Source organism: Lepidochelys olivacea (assembly GCF_965140295.1).
Source record: "Lepidochelys olivacea isolate rLepOli2 genome assembly, chromosome: 6".
In the NCBI taxonomy this organism is placed as follows: domain Eukaryota; kingdom Metazoa; phylum Chordata; order Testudines; family Cheloniidae; genus Lepidochelys; species Lepidochelys olivacea.
Window position 1 is genome coordinate 67,948,525 of NC_140416.1, and position 23,211 is coordinate 67,971,735.

At 45.7% G+C, this 23,211-nt stretch overlaps 1 long non-coding RNA gene across 1 annotated transcript in view; it reads right to left on the reverse strand.

Annotated features, from left to right (window-relative positions):
* LOC311522065 overlaps window positions 1-22,987 on the reverse strand; it is a 33,094-nt gene extending 10,107 nt beyond the window's left edge. The window contains exons 1-2 of the long non-coding RNA XR_014712050.1: window positions 22,806-22,987; window positions 22,400-22,526 (exon numbers count right to left, since the gene is read on the reverse strand). This is a non-coding gene — a long non-coding RNA (uncharacterized lncRNA). The remainder of the gene's footprint in view (window positions 1-22,399; window positions 22,527-22,805) is intronic.
* Between the last annotated feature and the right edge of the window lie 224 nt (window positions 22,988-23,211).

The following is a 23,211-nucleotide window of genomic DNA, read 5'->3' on the forward strand; positions in this document are numbered from 1 at the left end:
ACCGGCAGTGTGGAATGAGGAAATAGAAAGCACAAGTTCCCATTTGCAGCTGTGGAATTTGTGAGCACAATGTCTTTAAAAGCACATCCATTTTATTTCAATATAAACAGAATGGAGCACTTCTTGTTACACTGCCAACCCTGTGACACTATCTCAGTGCATCCTCTGTGTGGTTCCCAGCCTGGTAAATAAAACTTCTATGAAACTTTAGTTGCATCCTCTGTATATTTTTGTCTCTGCACCAAACTCTCAGTATGACCATGTGGACGTAGTATGTTCTGTAATGATCGTGCTGAAGTGTATTAAGACAGAAATGTAAGGATCATCATGGCATGTCATAGTGTTCATTGGAAAATGGTACTGGAAATGTAAACAGGCATGTGTTTGCATCAGACTGCAAAATGCTGGTACTGACATAACCCAGGGCATGGTAGGGAAAGAACAATATGGGCTTGGTTACAGATACTAAATCTGGTTGTCATTTTCTACTTCGCTTTCCCCTGTCTTCTCCATAGGGAAAAGATTGCATCAAGTCAAACACACGCTCACACCCCTGCCTTTCCCTGGAAGATGGTGTGGGCTGGATATAATGGGTTTGGAAGTGTAATTCTAGCAGTATCACTACACTGTACCTTGGCTGAGTGAGAGACACTAAATGGGAAGGATTTTTCTATCAGCCTGTGGCGGGGTGTTCACCCCACACTTGCCCTGAAAGGGTTAATGCAGACTGAGAAGGGGCTAATTAACCAGACAGGGCACAGCTGAGGAGAATCACATGACTAAGCAATCCCCTGACTGAGTGAGGGAGCCTAGCTGAGGAGGAGAAACAAGCTGGATTTATAAAGCCAGGAAATGGGAAGCAAAGGGAGCTGCTGGGAAAGCCTGCAGTCACTCCCTGGGAGAAGGAAGGAGTGTTTGGTGGCTGTAGAGACATGTAGCCCCCAGTTACTCCCTGGGAGGAGGAAGTTGGGAGGCTGGCAGACGAAGAGAGGGGGAGTGCCAAATGGCAAGGAAAGGCAGTAAGGTCTAGGAGGGAGAAGACCTTGGCTCCTGATTAGAGGGTCCCTGAGCCAGAACTTGAAGTAGAGGGCAGGCCTGGGCTCACCTGCCAGTTGCTGAGGGAGTGGCACTATGAGGCAGAGAATGGGAAGATTGCTTAGGATTGTAGAAGAAGGACCTTTGTACAGTGGATGGGGAAAACATGTATAGTGGCCTGGCCAGAGGGCCAAGTTGCAAAGAAGTGGCAGCAACTTGTGAAGCAAGAGAGGTGCTGCAGACTGAGAAAGAAGGACAGAGATGGTATTCAACTGTGGGAGAGGGTATCAGCCTCCTGAAGCTAACCCCCAGAATGGCCAGGAGGAGGTGCTGGCCAACTGCAGAGCACAGCACCCTGTCACACAGCTGCATGTTCTTTTCCCACCCAATCAAGAACTGAAGGACAAATACAGTTATTCAGCTATGAATTCACCTTTTTAGCTGTAAAGATATGAACTGAAAAGACCTCATGTAGGCTTTGGATTGAATGATTGCAGGTGGGAGAAGGTAAAGCGATGGCTGTTGTTGAATAAAGTGAAGATTATTTTCAGAGTGTTTCATAGCCTTTTCAGAGTAGCAGCCGTGTTAGTCTGTATTTGCAAAAAGAAAAGGAGGACTTGTGGCACCTTAGAGACTAACCAATTTATTAGAGCATAAGCTTTCGTGAGCTACAGCTCACTTCCTCAGATGCATATCGTGGAAACTGCAGCAGGCTTTATATATACACAGAGAATATGAAACAATACCTATTCCCACCCCACTGTCCTGCTGGTAATAGCTTATCTAAAGTGATTTCCAGCACAAATCCAGGTTTTCTCACCCTCCACCCCCCCACACAAATTCACTCTCCTGCTGGTGATAGCCCATCCAAAGTGACAACTCTTTACACAATGTGCATGACAATCAAGCTGGGCTATTTCCTGCATAAATCCAGGTTCTCACATCCCCCCACCCCCATACACACAGAAACTCACTCTCCTGCTGGTAATAGCTCATCCAAACTGACCACTCTTCAAGTTAAAATCCAAGTTAAACCAGAACATCTGGGGGGGGGGGGGTAGGAAAAAACAAGAGGAAACAGGCTACCTTGCATAATGACTTAGCCACTCCAAGTCTCTATTTAAGCCTAAATTCATAGCCTTGCAGATGGTTCATATGAAATGACAGCTGCAGAGTCTGTCGTCTCCTCCCCCACCCCGATACAAGGAAACTTTTTCAGGGGACAGTCTATTGCCCTTCTGATCAGGGCAGTAGTTAACTCTTGGGATTGGCAGTGCATTGCATAGTAGCTAGCTAATTGTCAGCAAAATGATCCAGGGTGCTAGTGACTAAAGTTACAATCTGATGGCTGTGAGGTGGCCTATGATAAATGAGTTTGATTTCAGCTCCCTGAGGTCCCTTGAAGGTGTAACTAACTACACAAAGTGTACAACAATGGAGAACAGGGCCCCCGGTAACTAGTACAACACAGGAAAAGGGCTTGTAAAGAACGCCTTTCTAAATTGCAACAGTAGCAGTTGTCCCCCTCCCCTCCCCGCCATCTCAGAGGGGAGGGATTGATTGGGCTAGTTGCATGTTAAAAGCACCTATTGTGGATTTGCTTTGGGGTGTGCCCAAGAGATCCTTGGTTCACATGATACGTGTGGATTTCATCATGTCCTGTGCAGCACTGACTCTGGGAAATTCCCCAGCCCTCCCCTGTGAAACTTTGCACATAGCTTGCAAAGGAAATACTAGTTTTCTTTATGGACCATTCCTGTGTGTGCTTTGGTAGCACATGTTCTGGAGGATGATGGTTATCAAGTGGCTGTACCATTCACAATGGAATATCCGAGTCACAATATGAACATGTGATATTTGTACTATTACATAATGATCCCACTGGCAGGTAATATGTGAGCAGACAGATCATCACTGTGCTATTCTCTGGTACCAGTGAGACACGTGGCCTCAGGATTACATCAGGCTGGAGAGCGCTGCCAATCAAACGGCCCAGGCAGTCCTACTGGCCGAGTGCCAAGCATGAAGTCTGGCTTAGTCAACTTCTTGCTTGGTATTTTTTCCTCCCCACATGAGGGAAAAGATAAGCTCATTGCAGCCCCATCGATGCTGGATGCTCCACTTTACACCTCTCATCTGAAGTCTGCCTTGGAATCACTTCCAGTGTGAAACCCAGCTTGGTACAGATTGTTCTTCTGAGCAAGGGCTCCCGCCTCCGGCTGCCTGTGCCTGTTATAAAATACCACTCTGACTTCAAAAAGAGATGTGAGCCACTATCCTCCAAGCCCTGGGGGGGATGATTAATCCTGTGCGCTTGTACAGCGCCTTTCCTTCAAGATTCTTGCACACTAACTAAGCTTCACAAACACCTGTGGGAGGCAACAGATGCTCATTATAGGCTTTAATGTGTGGGTTGTCTACCCTCTTTCTGGTGTAATAAATTGGACTCTTTCTAGTAAGATGTCCAAACCCTGCAGTCCTTTCTCAGGTAAAGCTCCCAGTAAAGGCAGACAGAAATGCTCTCACCTTCCAACGAGCCCCTTTCTGAAGGGGTCACGCTTCTCATCCATTTTTACACTGTAGACTCATGAGCCAAAAATCCCACAGCCCTCTGCCATTGCCAAAAGTGTTGTGGTCTCAGCAGGGAACTAGTTTGGAATGCAGGGTGGGGGTGTTGGGGCTAGGGATGGAGGCATGCTAGCTGGGGAATTGTTTGGTGGAGCCTTAACCCTAAAGTCTAGGGCTAGCACTGGAGGCTGAGGCCAAAATCTTTTGTTTATGTTCTAATTACGTTTCTTTGAATGTGGACTGATGGTGACACCAGCTTGTGGGTTGGTTTTGTGGAATGTTATGACAAAGCCAGCGTGGTGCACCCCCCACCCAAAACCAACCAAACAAAAATGACAAGAGCTGAGATTTCACTAAAGCTGGGTCATGGAAGTCAAAGGTCTCTATTCGGAACATCACTTAGGCACCCACTGACATACCATTGAAGCCAGACATAAGCATATGCTTAAAATCAAGCAAGTGGTTAAAGCCCAAGTTTTTGTAGGTATTTAGGTGTTGCAGTTACTCAGCCTTGCAATGCCTAAGGATTTGTCTACACTTAAAACTCTACAGCACCACTGCTGTAGCGCTTCATTGAAGGCACTATCTACACTGACAGGAGGGGTTCTCCTGTTGGCATATGTAATCTACCTCCTCGGCAGGCGGTAACTAGGTTGATGGGAGAATTCTCCCACCAAACTAGCATGTCTTCCCTGAGGGGATAGGTTTGTTTAACTGCATCACTCAGGGGTGTGGATTTTTCACACCCTGAGCAATGTACTAATACAGATCTGCAGTGAAGACCAGGCCAAAGTCTAACTTTCAGAAGGGGTTCTGTCTCCTACTCCCTTTTTTAAAAAGAGGCATAGGCCAGGTCTACACTACAGCCCTATATTAGTATAACTACATCATTCAGGGGTGTGAAAAATCCATACCCCTGAGAGACAGCTATACTGACCTAACCCCCTGCATGGACAGTGCTACGTCAATGGGAGAGCTTCTCCTATCGACCTAGCTACTGCCTCTCAGGGAGGTGGGTTAATTACACTGACGGAAGAAGCTCTCCCGTCAACACAGTAGCATCTTTACCAAAGCATAACAGCGGTGCAGCTGCAGCACTGTGTGTGAACACAACCCCATAAGCTCCTAAATCTGTGAGACTTGCGATACTGAGGATAGCAACGCCTAAATACCTCTGCAAATCTGGGTCTCTGGCCCCTAGTCAGGAAAGCACTGAGTCCAGCATTAAAAACTACCTGTGACTTTAGACATTTTGGGCTAGATCCTCAGCCACAGTATAAGCTACACAAGGTGTAGCTGGCTAAGGGGGAGTAAAAGTAGTGTGGCTCTAACCCACCTCTGCTTTTCCCCGCTTCGGGGGCTGGTGGGGTGTGTGGGGTGTGCCGGGTTTCACTCTGATGCCCAAGGGGCTATTTCAGCAGCCACAAGTCTCTGGGTAGTGCTGCCCCTTCTGAAGCACAGAAAAACCAGCTGTTTGATGGGTGGGAGCAGATCCCAGGGGAGGCAGGGCTGGTCTGTGGGTAAAGCAAAATCCTAGGGCTTGGAGAACCCTGGGGAGAGGCTCAGCTCTTGGAAAGTTCCGTGAGACTTGGATGGGTTTGGGAGTGGGACTAGGGTGCTGTTTCCTCACTGGCTATATCTGCCCCTGGAATGCTGCATGCACAGAGTGGGACCTGGGTGCCCGCCAGGCAGCCATGGCACACTCCCAGCCATGATGTACACAAATGCTAATTAAGATTGCTGCGTGCATGGCCACAGAGCAACAACCCTGGCAAATTACTGCTTCTGACCCGCACATGGTGAAGTACTAGGAAAACCAGCCAGGCCAGTCAAAAACTGGCCAGGTGGCAATCTTATCCCTCGGTGAAGGGATGTCCTGGCTAAACCCTTTCTCCCCCTTCTGGTGTGCCCTCCCCTGTTTACTAGCAGTAGGAGGTTATATAGAGCCATTACGCCAGCTCTATATCAACCAAATATTCTTCTTACCCCTTAATTGGCTAGGTAAGCCAACTTTCAAACCTCTATGTACTGTCAGAATAGCACAGAGCTGGGAATTAGGCCCTTATCCTTTCCCTCACCTCACAAAAAATCTAAGAGGGCAGTGGGTATGAGCAGGGGAAGTCTGATTTTGGAGGGGTAATAGATGAGGGTGGATAACTGAGCTGTGAGCTGTTGGGAATGGCTTGGCAATGGAAGAGTGGGCTGGGAAGGGATGGATGTGATGGTGGGTAGGTAAATACATGTAGGGGGAGGTGCTTGAATAAATTTCAGGGCAAAAGAGAAACCCTGGGTGGTATGGCTCAAGGTTGAGATGGACATGGTATAAGAACCTACCCAAATCTGCCCATCTAACCCTAGGGCTTTATATATCACTTATTGCTGTTGTAGCTATGTGCTGAGCAAAATGGTAGTGTTCTCTCTCTCTTCCTTCAGGTCAGAGTGACCTTGTGTATGTAGGATATATTTTAAATAAGCATTGATCCTGGGGAGGGGCATCAAAAAGGTGTATGTTTTATACCTTGTTCTCAAGACCATCAGGCTTGAGCCCCACTTGATCTCATGTGGCCAGAAATTCTGCAGGCAGAAATGCTTTGTTCCCAGAGATGGTCATAATAGAATTCCATGGCAATCTTTCAGCCATTTTCCCCATGTATACCTTAGAACTGTTTCTGAGTGAGCTTTGGTGAGAGATGTACTCCTGGAGGATGAATGTGTTAATAACCCAGGGAATCAGAAACTGGACTGTTCATAATGGAAAACTGGTGTCATGATGTGAACATGTAATATCCATAATATATTGCATAATGCTCATGCTGGAATGTACTGAGAGAGAAGTGTGGCACCTGAGAGGAAGGGTCATCATGTCATGGCAGTAATGACACACTAGTGACTCAATGAATAAAGCACTAAAGGAGGTTGATCTAATTAATGCCATTCAGCTTGGGATTATGGAAAATAGAACTTGTCAAACCCATCTGACTTTTTTCGCGATTACAAGTTGGGTAGATAAGGTAATAGTGTTGTAATACTTAGACTTCTGTAAGGCATTTGACTTGGTACCACATGACACTTTGATTACAAAAAACTAGAACAATGTAAATGAACATGGCACACATTAACTGGATTAAAAGCTGTCTAACTGATAGGTCTCAAAATGTAAATGTAAACAGAGAATCATCACTGAATGGATGTATTTTTAGTGGGCTCCCTCAGGGATTGCTTCTTGGCCCCTAGACTATTTAAAATGTTTATCGATGACCTGGAAGAAAACACAAAAATTATCACTGCTAAAGTTTGCAGGTGACACACAAGTTGGGGAAATGAGAAATAATGAACACGGATCATATTGATACAGAGGAACCTGGATTGCTCGGTAAACGGGACACAAGCAAATGATATAAGTTCTAATCTGACTAATATAAAGTTAAACATCTAGGAACAAAGAATGTAGACAATACCTCTGTCCTGTGAAGCAGGGACTCTGAAAAAGACTTGCGGGTTATGGTGGATAATCAGTTGGACATGAACTCCCAGTATGATACTGTAGCCAAAAGAGCTAATGCAGGGGTGGGCAAACTTTTTGGCCTGAGGGCTGCATTGGGTTTCTGAAATTGTATGGAGGGCTGGTTAGGGGAGGCTGTGCCCCCAGTTCCCCGCCCTCTGACCGCCCTGACCCCTATACATGCCCCTGACCACCCCCTGAACTCCCCTGCCCTCTATCCAACCCCCACTCCCTGCCCCCTTACCGTGCTGCCTGGAGCACCGGTGGCTGGCAGTGCGGCTGCACCAGGAGAGCAGCTACGCTGCGCAGCACAGAGCACCGGGTCAGGCCGGACTTTGCAGCCCCGCCACCCAGAGCATTGTGCCGCATGGTGGTGCGGAAGGAAGGACAGCCTCCTGGGCCAGGAGCTCAACGGCCGGCCAGGACAGTTCTGCGGGCCAGAAGTGGCCCGTGGGCCGTAGTTTGCCCACCTCTGAGCTAATGCCATCCTTGGATGCATAAAGGGGAATCTCAAGTAGGAGCAGAGAGGTTATTTTACCTCTGTACTTGGCACCGGTGTGACCGCTGCTGGAATAGTGAATCCAAATACAGAAGGATGTTGATAAATTGGAGAGGGTTCAGAGAAGAGCCATGAGAATGATTAAAGGATTACAGAACATGCCTTATGGTGATAGACTCACGGAGCTCAATCTGTTTAGCTTAACAGAAAGAAGGTTAAGGGGTGACTTGGTTACAGTCTAAAAAGTATGTACCTGGGGAACAAATGTTTGATAATGGGTTCTTCAGTCTATCGGAGAAAGGCATAACACAATCCAATGGTTGGAAGTTGAAACTTGACAAAGTCAGACTGGAAATAAGGTGTACATTTTTAACAGTGAGGATAATTAATTATTGGAACAAGTTACCAAGATTTGTAGTGGATTCTTAATCATTGGCAATTTTTAAATCAAGATTGGGTGTCTTTTCTCTACCTAAAAGAATAAATGGACACCAATTAGACGTCAAGAACTATAACATTCAAAAACCAGTCAGAGAACACTTCAATCTCTAAAAGTGGCAATTCTTCAACAGAAGAACTTCAAAAACAGACGCCAACGAGAGACTGCTGAATTGGAATTAATTTGCAAACTGGATACAATTAACTTAGGCTTGAATAAAGACTGGGAGTGGATGGGTCATTACACAAAGTAAAACTATTTCCTGCTGGTAATAGCTCACCTTACCTGATCACTCTCGTTATAGTGTGTATGGTAACACCCATTGTTTCATGTTCTCTGTGTATATAAATCTCCCCACTGTATTTTCCTCTGAAGGCATCCGATGAAGTGAGCTGTAGCTCACAAAAGTTTATGCTCAAATAAATTTGTTAGTCTCTAAGGTGCCACAAGTACTCCTTTTCTTTTTGCGGATACAGACTAACACAGCTGCTACTCTGAAACCTGTCTTTTCTAAAAGATCTACTCTAGGAATTATTTTGGAGAAGTTCTCTGGCCCGTGTTATATAGAAAGTCAGATTAGATTATCAGAATGGTCCATTCTGGCCTTAGAATCTATAAGCCTGTGAATCAACATGGCCACAGAATTGCATCAAGCTGCAGAGCAGTGGAAATAAGACTGCCCCAGGAGTCACAGGGCAAAAGAAACTAGACCAGTTCTAGCCACTCAAGGCTCAGCCAGCTTGCTGGTTGGTGTATCTGATCTTTTCCTGTGAGGGAAGATCAAGCCAAATACAAGCTCAACTCCTCACCCTTCATGCGGGGTATGATAGGTGCCTAATACCAGGGGTGCTGGAATAATATTTATAGTGGGGATGCTGATGATGGAAACCATGTATTTGGTGTTTGTTATTACTACTTCAAGCTGGGGTTGCGGCAGAACCCTTAGTTTCAGCACCACTGCCTGATAGGTGGCACTTCACTTCCAAGTCCAGTGTATCCTGTATCTCGACTAACAAGGAAGGATTATTGCAACAATCCCAAATGCTTGCAACCCAAGAAACAATTCTGGGACAGATCTACATCTAACAGTCAAAAATAAACGAACAGGAAAGATTCTGTGTAGGTTTCTGAGTTAAGTGTAGTGAAGATGGGGATGTGATGCTGGCAGACCAGGTGCCAGCTCATGCCAAGGCCTCTCGGCCTAACAAATCACTGACAAATGCATAGCTGGAAACCAGTCTGACACACCAATGTGTTAGCATTGTTAAAATAGGTATTAGATTTCTAAAAATGTGTTTAGACTTTGATATGCTTGTGAGTTGCTGCCTGCATTCACTTCACTTATATTACCTGTATTCCATGTTATAAGGTAGTATTTTACTGTTTGCTCTGAAACTATAAACCCCCACAGACAGGAGAGAAGCATTACCAAGTGTAAAATACTAGTTTTCCACAAGAAATGTCATCTGCCCAACAAAAGAAGGCTCATAGACACTAGACAAGCCATTGTGGAACATCAGAGGACAAAAGAGTTTGAGTGTTCTCCCCACATCCATGAAGAGGAGACATGCATGAGATTGGTACTCACATTCATGAGCCACTCCAGACAGCTTGATGGGAAACCAGCTCAGTGCCCTTTGATAAAATTAATGGTTCAGCTACTTACAAGTATCCCACAGACTGACAAAGCCAGTGGGCTACTTGTATGAACAAATCTATCCGATTCTGTTTCCTTCAGAATGGTGCCTTCAGGTGAGAAAAATTAGATCAACAGGAGATATGTAATTGCCTAGTGTCTTACCTGGAGACCCTCTGAGAGCACAGCAAGTGAATAGTGCTTGTTTACTACTCAACACAAGGGCTCTTTTCTTTTGTTAGTTAGTTCCTTTACAAGTCCCTCCATCAAGCCATATGGCCCCTCTCACATTTCTGAGGACCTGGAACAGCAGAACCATTTATCCCCATCACGCTCAACAAGACACATGATGCAAAGGGAAGTAACAGGGCTGACAGTGGGGTGTTTGAAATTAATATTGATATTCCATAAAAGTCGTATGAATTCGGCCAAAAGTGAGCATGGAATCCAGACTTTGTCCATGCTGTGGCATTGACTCTGAGCCACTTCCACCATTGTTGTTCTGGCATTGTATTGATCTCTTCCAATCCTAATAATACTTGGGACTTTCCTTGCTCTAACTAATTTTAACTACATCTGTGATAAATGAAGGGGGTGGTGGGGAAACTCCCTTTTATGGGCAGCTAGCCAGCCAGTAGCTATAAAATTCCTCTTGGTAGCTGTACTCTAATTGCTCTACGTGTAAAGGGTTAAAAAGTCTCTCTGCTGTGCATAGGTAAAAGGAAGTGAGTGGGCTCCTGGCCTAAAGAGCCAATGGGAAGGCTAGAACTTTTTAATTGGAAACAAAGACTCCCCTTTTGTCTGCCTGTTGTTCTCCCTTAGAGAAGCGAACAGGGCAGAGCTATGCTGTAAGAAGCTTGGGCCAGGTAAGAAAAAATCTTCAGTATCATAACTAGAAACTACTCATTTAAAACCGCAGATATGTAAGTAGATCAGGAAATGTTTAGGAAGACGTGATTAGGTTTTTCCCTTTTATTTTGTTATGGCTTGTGGATTCCTCTGTGCTAACCCCAGGTGCTTTTGTTTCGTTTGTAACTTTTAAGCTAGGCCTCAAGAAAGCTATTCTTAATGCTTTTAATCTTTGTAGTTGATCTTTTAAAATTTAGTAATAGCCTAAGTTCCCAGATGTGTATTTTCTTTTTTATTAATAAAATTTACCTTTTTTAAGAACAGAATTGGATTTTTGTGTCTTAAGAGGTTTGTGCACATGTGGCTTAATTAGCTGGTGACAACAACTGATTTTTTTTTTCTTCTCAGCTTTTCCCTGGAGGAGGCGGGGGTGTGTGTGAAAGGGCTTCAGGCTACCCCACAGGAAGGAATTCCCAAGTGTGGCTTCCTGGGCTCTCAAAGGGGTTCTGCACTTGGGTGGTGGCAGCATCTACCAATCCAAGGTCAGAGAAAAGCTGTATTAAACTCCCAAGGTTACAAGCCTGGAGTGGCCAGTATTAATTTTTAGAATCCTTGCGGGCCCCCACCTTCTGCCCTTCAAGTGCCAGAGTGGGGAATTAGCCTTGACAACATCCCTGAGAAATAGGGGAGTGTTGTTTCCATTTTAAAGATGGAGGAAAACAGAGGTTAAGTGACATGCCTAAGGCTACAGTGGGAATTAGTGTCAGAGCTGCAGTTAAAATGCTTGAGTTCTTCCCTTTCAGGCCCTTGCTCCAGCCACTAGGCCACACCTCTCTTGACCTCTGTGCAGCCCTCACTGTGGGAAGTAAAACTTCCATGAAACTTCACCCATTTTTGTCCATGAAGGAAATTGTTTTTATTTTGAACAGTGTTGAATGTATTGTGGCTACTAATGTACTGGATGATGACTGTTATGAAGGGTGTTAAAAGCCAAAGGAATCAGAAGAAACTATACTGTTCCCAGTGGAGTCACATGAGTGCAATACTCTGAGTTATATGTGATGCATCCCATATGTAATGCATTGACTGAGAAATGGATGTATAGCACCTGAACAGGGGTGGCAGGTTTGTAGAAATTTTGGTGGTACCCAGAACCCGCCCTGCCCAAACTCCACCCCCCACCTGCCCAAGGCTCTGTGAGGGAGTTTGGGTGGGGGAGGAGGTCTGGGGTGCAGGCCCTAGGTTGGGGCAGGGGTGCAGAGGGAGGAGGTGCAGGGGTGAGGGCTGTGGCTGCAGATGAGGGGTTTGGGAGGGGCTCAGGGCAAGAGTAGGTGTGTAGGGGGTGAAGGCTCTGTCTGGGGCTGGAGATGAGAGGTTTGTGGTGTTGGAGGGGGCTCAGGAGTGGGGCAGGGCTGGGGATGTGTTTGGGGTGCAGGCAGGCTGCTCTGGGACCGGGGCCAGAAAGGACTCTGGCCCCCCCCCACCGCCCTTTCCCTGCCGGCAGCAGCAAGCTCTGGAGGAGGAGTCCCCTTTCCTGCCCCTCCAGCAGTACACTCACCCCCACCACTGTCACTGCATGTGCTCCTAGGGCCCCTCAGGTCCAGGAATCTCCCTCGCCTCCTCCTTGGTGGGTGCCGGTGGGTGCTGCGTGCGCCTCCTCCACTGCTGTTGCCCCTGACTGTAGCCTCACTGGGGGTGAGGGATGGGGCCGCCTCCTTGCCCAGTATGGGGCAGGAGTGGTGACTGAGGGCGTGGGGGGGCCCCCTGTGCTGGTGGAGGGTCCCGCCGGAAAAGGGAAGGGTCTGAGGTAGAAGGGCAGGCTCAGTCAGTGTGCCCTGGCAGTGGAGATGGGGGGGCACTAGGACCCTGCAACAGCAGTTATTGTAGGGAGGCAGCATGGAGCTGCACAGAAGAGGCACCGGCAGGGATGCTCTGCTCCAGGGCCTGGGGAGGTGCAGGGCGAGGGCCGGGGGCAGCAAGAGGAGGCCCCGGGGGGGGACGGACGGACGGACGACACACACCTGGCCCGAAATATTGGTGGAGCTGGGCCCCTGGGCTCTGAATATTGCTGGTGCTAAGGCACCCCATGGAGATATAACTCGCTGCCCCTGCACCTGAATGGAAAGGTCATGGTAGCTTGTCATACTGCTCATTAGAAAAATAGTACTAGTGACACCATGGCAATAGATTTGCATCAGGCTGTAGTGCACCAGCAATGAGACCGCCTGGGAAGTCCTAAGGAAAAGGAATGTTGGCCTGGTTCCAGCCACTGAATCTGGCTCTGTCAGAGCCCTGCTTGTCTTTTCTTTCCCTCTTTTCTAGAGGAAACACAAGAAAATTAAAACACAAAATCAACTCCTTGTCCTCTGCTGGGATTCCCCCGGTGCAGATGTACTGGGCTCTCTACAGTTCTACTAAAGAACAATTATGTTTGCAGCCCACACACAAAGAAGTGTCACTTAACTTCCATCAGGAATGAAAAGGTCTCATCTAATTAAGCACATCATTTTCTCTGCACCTTTCAGTAGGTGAGTATCCCAAGATGAGGACATTCTAAACTACCTGAGCCTGACAGAGGTGGGACATGAGTTGGTAGGAACTTCCTGGCAAAGACTCAGGGTGAGCGGTTTAAAAAAAGAGCAAGGAGGGCTCACCTGATCTCTCTGATTAGCATCTCAGCCCCTTTTGTCACTTGGCCCCATGCCCAGAATAGCCTCCTTGATCCTATGAGCCAGGCATCCTTACTTGGCTCCTTCCTATCCATGCTCAAGCCTCTCTTCTCCTTCAGTTACTGACCTGGAATATGTTTTGTTAGAAAAAAAAAAAAAATGAGGTGTTCATATCAGAAGCTTACATCAGGGTCCCTCACTGTTGCAAACCTCATTTACTTTACCTGTCCCATCCTTGTCACCAATTGTGCTGTGTCTATGCTAAATTGTAAGCCTCTTAGAGAAGGGATCTGTCTTTTAGTTATGCTGTAAATCATCCACAGTTAAGGAGCTGTAATAAATAATAACCACTAAAAACAGAAGGCCAGATTTTGCCACCCTTCCTTATATTGACTAGTAAGCTTATTTCATGAGTAGTCCCCTTGATTTTAATGAGATCACGCAGAGTAAAGTACTATTCAATATGAGCGAGGGTAGTAGAATTTTCCTGGAATAATAATTAATAATACCAAGTTCTTACGCAGCACTTTCCATCAATAGAGGTCAATGCTCTTTACAAAGGAGGTCAGTATCATTATCCACATTTTACAGATGAGGAAGCTAAGGCAGAGAAATTAAGTGACTTCCTCAAGGTCACCAAGCAGCAAAGCTGGGACTAGGATCCACGTCTCCTAAAACCCAGTCTAGTTTTCTATCCACTAAACTACATTGCCTCCCCGTATACATTACTACAAATTCATAAAACATAAGCTCCTTGAGATAGGAACTGTCTGTGTGTCTATACAGTGGCCAGCACCACAGGGCCTTGATCTTGATCAAGGATGGTACTATAATATAACAATACGGTTCTTCATTATGAGTTGAAGGGTGAAATTCATTCTGGGCTTATTCAAGAGACTCTCCTTGGCTTACTTAACAGGGCTGAACAAGGGATTCCATCCTATCCTTAGGTAGCCCCCATTCTGGAAAATGAACATTGGTGAAAATGTAGCCTCCTTTCTCCATAAAGGAGACAGTGGACCAGATTTTCAGGCATGGCTGCACATATGTTTCTCCCGCTTGCACGGCTACTGTGAATGACTGTGCATGCAATACTCAACCCTGATGCAGCTGCATATACAAATGTGCATCTTGCGTGAGACTCTTAGGTCGTGTTTGGAAAAGTTGATCCTCTGGACAATTCATCCAGATGCTAATTCCATTGAAGTCAGTGGCGATGCACAAGGTATGGATTTGGCCCTACATGATGTCAGTGAATTATTTTTCAACTTCTTGTCTATTCAACTGTCCTAGTTTGGTCCTGTTGGCATTCCCTCCACATCTTTCATCACTGGGTCCACAACTTTCTGGCAAAGGTAGCACGTACCAGCTCAGTCAGTCTGTGCTGGAGGCCAGAAGAAGGAAGAACCAGCTCAGTCACTCTGTGCTGGACTGGGGATCTGTGGCAATACATCAGGAAAACATGAGTAGGATTAGTTATTTGTGCAATTACTAGATGGCTGCAAACACACCCTGTGAGCAAAACAGAGCGTGGAAACTGAAGATAGAGAAGTGCTTCCTTGTCTGTAGCTTATTTTTTTTTTAATCCTATGTGAAGTAGGTGATGGTATCCCAGTTCTACAAATGGAAGATTTGAGGTACAGAAAAGGGGAGTGACTTAGCCAGAGTCTCACACAGAGACCATTACAGAACCAGGAATGGGGAGAGGGAAGGAAGGTACCTGACTACATTCACTTTCAATGGAGTTACTCCTTATCACACCACTGTAGCTAGTGGAGTTGCACTACTGTAAAACTAGTGCGAGACCCCAGAATAGAGACCCAGGTCTCTTGACCCCCGCCCTTTGCTCTAACCATTAGCCCATGCTTCCTCTATACTGTAGATCCAGATTTGGGTGTGTGCCACACAGTGATCCTGTGCAGTGAGGACTGTTACATGTTTTGTACATAGGAAGGAGGAGAGTAAGAGGAGACATGAGCTGTGTATAAAATGCTGCAGAGTTTAATGAAAACAACTCTGGGATGCCTATTTCGACAGTTTGGCCCTAGTTTTGTTCTGACTCTATTGAAATGAAAGGTAGCAACATTAGCAGATCAAAGGAAATGATTCCTTATGCAGTCACAGCAAGTCTATGGAATTCATTGCCGTAGCATTTCACTAGGACAAATAGCTCAGCAGTATTCAAAATTAGATGGTTATACAACTATGAATAACTAGGTCAAAGCTACCAAGAACATTAGCCACCATGCTTCTGGGCATAGGGTGATCTCCTGCGGTGCTCAGGAAGGAAATTTCCCCCTTGTATATTGTGCTATTAGACAGGTGTACCATGGACCTGTGTGGAATTCCTCTGAAGCATCAGGTATTTATATATACTGTTAAGCAACATGCACACAACTTCCCCCTTTGGGATTGCCCTCCACCACCCAATTTGCAGACACTAATGGAGTCAGATGTGTAATTGCCGTCCTGTGTTTAAACATGGTGAACTTTCATTTATTCAACTATTATGAAGCCCTGCACTGCCCACACCTCATCCTTTGTGGGGAAGGGTTTGCAATGAAAGCATTGATCCATCAAGCTAGCTACTGTGAAGGAGAGAACAGGGTGTGCATGGACCGGGGTAAAGCAGGCTGGGGGTTAGTTCCTTGATCTGTAAGAGGGATCTCTGAGGGCAGAGACTGGCAGCACAGCTGGCCCTGGGTGTTCTCATTTGATTGTGAGCTGAGTGTAAAGGTGGAAGAAATGAGACAGGGTGCAACATAGTCTAAAGGCATTAGATGCCCTTGACTTCCTTTTTGGTGGTTGTAGATGACAGCAGAAAGTTTGGTAGTGTCTCTCACCTAGTGCCACATCTGAGCAGGACACAATCCCTGAATAGACAACAGTACCACAGGATTCTGAATGAAAATACACAAAACTTCTGCACAACAGAGCTGTACTTCTAATGACAACCCTGGCAGACTGTGGGTTATAGATTTCCCCATATCTGATAGGCTCTGAGGAAACAAATCCTTCTGCTCTGCTGGGGTCTGAGGTAGTAAATCTCTCCAGCTCTCACAGACTCTGGGGGAGTTACATGCAATTTAAAATACACCACACAGCTGTCCACTCAATGACAGGCTACAGCTCTGGCGCCTGCAGCAAAGGCACAGCATTCACAATGACTACATGTACCCCCTAAATGCACAATACAGGGTGTCCCAATGACCACATACAGCTCATGAGACAATTCTATTCCCAAAGACAACCAATACTAAACTGTCAGAGCCAGCCCCTATCCTGGCTAGTTTGCAATGTAAATGAACAAGTCAGCCAAAGGGTGAGAGAACAGATGTGCTATTATTTCATTTGTAGAGGAGGAGCAAGGAGATTAAGTGACTGGCCCATCACACTGTAGTAGGGCTAGGACTTGAACCCAGCTTCCCTGAGTCCCAGCCCGGTGCCTTAATGGCTAGACAATTTTAGTGTTCCTGTAGTGATATACATAGGGCCCCCCCATGACCTAAGACTAGCCATGGCTCTTGAGTTCCATGACTCTTAAACCACCAAGATCACTGCTGGCTTTTAATGTTCTTCTTGCAGATGCAGACTATGGAACATTTTACAGATTCATTTATACAAGGCCAAACAAAAGCGGAAGTGAGCATGCAGGGGCAGAAGTAGGGTCTACTTAGCTCGCCAGTTAGACTTCCAACCCACAACACTCTCTTCCAGGATTGTTACAAAACCCCTTTGAAATCATCATGCTTAATGCCATATTAAAAACCAACAGCGTTTCATGTGTCACTCGGTTTATTAAAAAAAACAAACCAACCTCCAGTTAGCTTCACGTGACCTATTGTTTTTATTAACCCATATTTATGAACACAAGGTCTAAGACTGGATGGGGCCTGAAGAGGTCATCTAGTTCCACCCTCCCTCTCCTCACCCCCATCCTTCTATGATGAGACAGGATTAAGTAAACCTAGGCCATCCCTGACGGGAATTTATCTAACCTGTTCTTAAAAGCCTCCAACAGATATGCCACCACCTCCTTAGGTAACCTGTTTCAATATTTAACTATCCTTATAGTTAGAAAGTCTTTACTAATATCTACCCCAAATCTTCCTTGCTGCAAATTAAGCTGATCAGTTCTTCCTACCTTTGGTAGACAGGGAGAGCAACTGATCAAATAAGTTAGCGCTGTTATAAAAAGAACAGGTGAAGACTGCTATCCAGTCCCCCCTCTGCCTTCTCTTCTGTAGTGTAGACTAAAGATGCACAATGCTTTCAACTTTTCCTCATGGACCATTCTTTCTAAAGCTCTTATCATTTTTGTTCTCATCTGGACTCTCCGATTCGTTCACAACTTCCTTAAAGTGTGGTGCCCAAAACTAGATACAGTACCCCAGCTGAGGCTTCACCAGTGCTGAGTAGCGTGGAACAATTGCCTGCTGTGTCTTCCAGAGGACACTCCTGTTACATTCCAGAAGGATGTTTGCCTTCCTGGAAACAGGCTTTTACTGTTGACTCATATTCAATTTGTGATCCACTACAACTCACAGATCCTTTTCTGCAGTACTGCTGTCTAGCCAGTTATTTCCCGTTTTGTAGTTGTGCATTTGATTTTTCCTTCCTAAGTGTAGTACTTTGCACCTGTATTTACAAAATTTCATCTTGTTGACTTCACACAAGTTCTCCAGTTTACTAAGATGCTTATAAACCCTCCCAGCTTGGTGCCATCTGAAAATTTTATAAGCATAGTCACTACTCCTTCATCCATGGGTTAGTGAAAATATGGAGTGGTGCTGGACCCAGGACAAACCCTTGTGGGATCCCACTGGATATGTCCTTCCAGTTTAACAGTGAACCATTGTTTTAAAAGAGTAGGTACCAGTCTATAAATTGGGTGGGTGCATAACTGGCTGAAAGTCATTTCACCTAGACTGTACTTCCCTAGTTTGCTTATGAGAATGTTGCTGTGATGTTCTGGGATCACCTAGAGCAGTACTGCCTGCCCTGTAAGCTGGGGAGTTCTAATGCTATGGCTCAGAGCACTGATGCCAGTAGCCAGCTCACAGCCATCAATATCTTACCTCCGCTTTCACCAGCCTAGTTATTCCTTCCACAGACAGCCCTTCCACTCCTGCGTATCCCTAAATCCCTCCACCCTGAGGACTTAAGCACCAGGTACTTGGACTTTTAACCCCTCTGGTTTGTCCTCTCCTCCCCCCCCCCCCCCGAGGGTATGAAACCAGCCCCGTTATCAGTTCACTTTTGCACACACACTCTGCACAGTTTGCACACCAGAGATGTGCTTGGGGTAAAAACAAACAAAAGGGTGGGTTTTCTATTAAACAAACAATTCAAAGACTAAATAGTAAGGGAAAGCAAATGCAGGCAAGTTACACAGAAAACAAAGAAGCAAACTTGAGCTTTACTCTTTCACATTCGATAAACTCACTTTTCTAATCCAAGTTACCCATGGCCTCTGAACAGATGCCCAGTATACCCCCCAGCCCCGCCATAGAGGCAATCGAGCGTTTCACAGACACCTGTCTCTTTGGTTCTGGATGAAGACCTCAGTTTCAAGCCTCCTTTTTAAAAGGGCTCTGCCCCTCCTTTCCCTCCCTTGCAGGGTAACTCAGGATTATTCAGGGTAGGGGAATTCTAGCCGGGATGTCTCCGGGTATGTCTACACTGCAATAAAAAACCTGCAGCAGCAGCGAGTCTCAGAGCCTGGGTCAACTGACTTGGGCTCATGGAGCTTGGGCTGTGGGGCTAAAAATAGCAGTGTAGATATTTGGGCTTGGGCTGGAGCCCCAGGCTCTGAGGACTTCCCCTCTTGCTGAGTTTCAGAGCTTGGGCTTTTGCCCAAGCGGGAATGTCTACACTGCAATTTTTAGCCCCAGAAGCCTGAGGCAGTTGTCCCTGGGCTCTGAGACTTGCTGCCTTGGATCTTTAATTGCAGTGTAGGAGTATCCTGTAGGTCTTCCTGTTAACCCTAATGGGCTATTCTTTGTCTTTCCTGGGTCATACAATGCTAGGTGTTTGGAGCTAGCCTGGTCTGGTTGGGAAGGCAGCCCCTCCCTGCCTGATTGCCCACCGCTCTGCCGTGAGATGGAGGTAAAACTTGTTATGAAGACACAAACTCATGACCACAGCCTGTATATATAACTCATAATTAAGGCTACGTTTTAGTCACAGGTATTTTTAGTAAAAGTCATGGCCAGGTCATAGGCAGTAAACAAAAATTCATAGCCCCTGACCTGTCCATGATTTGTACTATACCCCTGACTAAAACTTGGGCTGGGGTGCTCTGTGGGGGGCAGTCAGGGAGCACCATGGGTGCTCTGGGGTCATGGGCAGTGGCTGTGTGGCCCGGGACCTGTGCTGGGCGGGGGGGAGGGGGCCAGGGGAGAAGGGGAGGGTTGGCTGGGCTGGCAGGCTCCCTACCCGGCTCCGCATGTCCCTGGAGCTCCTGGGGACCAGAAGGCCAGGGGGGCTCTGCGCCCCTGCCACAAGCTTTGCACCCTTGCCACAAGCTCTGGCTGTGCAGCTCCCATTGGCCAGGAACTGCAGCCAATGGGAGCTGCAGGAGTGGTGCCTCCAGGCAGGCAGGCACAGAGCCCCCATCCCCTCCACCTAGGAGCTAGAGGACGTGCTGGTTGCTTTTGGGAAGCTACCCCCCACCCCCAGGTAAGCACTGCCCAAGCCCCCTCCCATATCCAAAATGCCCCAGTAGTGGCCGATGCAACTGACCCAGGGGCTGCCTGATCTGCTTGGGCAGCCCCAGAACCAGCCACATTGGCCGCTGCAGAAGTCACGGAAAGCCACATAATCCATGACCTCTGTGACCGACACAGTCTTATTCATAATGATTACTCAGTTTAGAGCATTACAAGCTTTCATAAAAGACCTTACTCAACATATTTTTATACACAAGATCGTATACAATCTGTTGACTCAACAACATATTCTTTGGTGTTCAGGCCCCCTTTATTCCCTTGGTGGTTCTGGACCCTGCGACAGAGATTCTGGAGGCCCCCTCCTGCTTCACCTTAATTGCTGCTCTCTGTGCAGGCTTAGGAAGGAACCTCTCTTGTGCCCTGGCAGTAGCTGCAGAGGAATCCTTATCTCTTGTGGCACCCTATGGCAGCCCCATTACAGGGCTGAAGTGCTGCAGAGGGGATGGCATTGGTTCTCCCATAGGTGAATTTCACCCTTTGATGATAATCTTTATTTTAGATACAGTCCAAGATGCTTACTGTATCTGCTTATTCCCTATGTATTATCCCATGCTCCAGATTCAAGAGTTGGTTAGAGTGTGGACTGCTGGAGTCTTACGCTTGCAGAGACAGTAAAGGTGCTGTTTTTGTGACTGCTCTGTGGTCTTGAGTTTGTGGATCAGCATGACAAACCCCAAAACGTTCAAAAATCATGAGTCGGGGGGGGGGGGACAAGTTTTTTTTAAAATACATGTTGGTTATTTTGATTTGCCTTCTGGTTTTTGAACTCTAGGGGGTCACATTTCCATGGTTTTCCTCTGCAACCATGAGGGCTAGAAATGTACTGTTTCCTAGATGAAGTTGAGATTCTCATGTATTTACATGACTCTAGGAGCTTGGGCTTTAAGAAAAACACCAACTATTATAAGACTCACAATAAAATCATGAGAGTTGGCACCACTGTTTAATGTGCTAAATCTGATTTTTTTTAAAAGAAAAAAGAACTAATTTTAAGTAGGAATGGATAAGGGCTGGGGTTGGGAGTTGCAGATATTTCCCACTGGTTTTGGAATTTGTAAGAAAAGTGCTTGAGTTCTGTGACACTGTCTACCCAGGTGCCAGCTCAGGACAGGGCTGCAGGCTAATTAACTCATATGCTAATAGAAATCAAAGGAGTGCCCAAAGGTACCGTAATCAGGCCAATTCACTTGTGTATTAGTTTAGTTCAAAGCACATGTTAATGGTATTGTCTTCACTTACCTATAACATGTCGATTGCTATTGCATAACTTTAGGTATATTCCTGTAATTAGTTAACCCTTGTCAATCAAAAGTGTGTGTTAGTTTTAAGATGAGACTGTATGTGATGTGTAAACTTCATGAAAATGAATGAAGAGTTGTTGTTCGCTGTTACATTACCTTTTACATTGTGTATATCCCTTTAATTAAAATGAATCATCAAATGCAACTGAAGCCTTGGAAATGTAATGAAGAAGAGTGCTAACTTCAAAGCAATTGGTTGTTGTGTGAGTAAAAACCACTTATCGGGTTATTGTTTGTAGAGGAAGCTATAAGTACTGTTTCAAAGGAATATCCTTTATCTCTGATTGTTTGGGCTCTTACAGGGAAGACACCAAATGCAAGGTGGAGATCCCCAGAAACATGGGTTCCATGAAATGACTACTGGGAAACTAACAGTCAGATTACATCATATCTGCTACCATTTTGGATTTACAAACTTTGACTCACCTGTTAATGTATTTACCTGCTTTAACCTCTCAATAACTCATTTATTTTCTTAGCTAATAAATCTTTAGTTAGTTTGCTAACAGCCAATTATCTATTATAGTCTTTGGTATGAGATCCAAAGTACCAGCTGATTTGGGGTAAGTGACCCTTTGGAATTGGGAGTAACCTGATGTGGTGTGATTTTTAGTTTATGTGACCATTATCACTAAATCCAGTTAGTCTGGGTAGCAGGATAGACTGGAGTGCCTAAGGGGACTGTCTGTGACTCCATGGTAAGACTGGTGTGGTGATTCAGGAGTGCACAATTGTTACTGGTTTGGTGAAATCTAATTACGGGGACACCACCAGTTTGAGGTGTCTTCCCTGTTTTCTGACCATCTGACCTGAGATTGGCACAGTCAGACCTGAGTTGTCCGCGACTCTAGAGAGTATGACAAAGTTCATCAACCATTCTTCCTGAAATTTAAAAAGAGTTCATTAGCAAGCCCAGCCCAACCTCATAATTGGCTCTTTGAAGGGAAGCCTGTGCTACGTGTTAAGGACAGAAGCTAAGCTGCTTTAAGTGAGTGTTGGTGTATGACAGAATCAGCAAGGTACTAAAACAAATGTCTTATTTTAAACTTGGGAGTAGTTTCATTAAAGTTAATGAAACTATTCCTATGTTTAAAATTAGCCCTGTGCTGAATACCTTTCTGAATTAGGGCCATAAACTACATTTATTGTGCTCTTTGGATTTTTCCATACCTTTAGCAGCACTTTTTCAAAGACTCTCAGGAGGTAGCTTTCTCTTTCGCTCTGACTTCAATTTTTTGCTGCATTTTTTCCACTGGATTTTCTCCCCACCCTGTTTGCTCCTGTTTTGTCCTCTCACCTAAGCAGAACACGAACAATGTTTGAGTCAAGCTTTCAAGACCACATCATTCAAGTGGGATTGACATTATATGAGATAAGTTTACCTGTCATTAGTAGAGCTGGTCAAAATTGGGCATTCCATCAGAAACTTTGAAAGGGAAAATAGTCAGGGTTTTTTTGGTTTTCTGATGAAAAATCCAAACTATTTGAGATAAGCACTTTCCACAAAAATGTTAGGTTTGTTGATACCTCAGTTTTCCATCAAAACATTAAAAACAATAAGAGAATCCACACACACCTTAATAAGCTTAACAGAGATCAGCCCCACAATCTCCACAAGGGTTCTGGTTGGTGTCTGTCCTTTCACCCCTTTGCCTTGGACAGAGGGGCCTGTTGGTTTGCTGGATCAGAACAAAGACGGTAAGACAGTTTAAACTCAGGCTATTTATCCTAAAGTCTTTTCTTTGTCTGCTGGTCTCTGGAGAATCTAGTTTGAGCCAGTATATGTAGGTCTCTCCAGGTGGTGCTGCCTCTTGGCAGCTCTTACAGCTTGAGTGAATTTGTCTAACCACCCCTCACTGCTTTTTGAGGGCTGCGGTTTCCCTCCCCCACAGAATTACATACCATCACTGGCCCACAGGAATATATAATCTTCATACAGTAAGATCTAACTTAATTCAGTAAGGTTTGTCCAGGTTATTGCA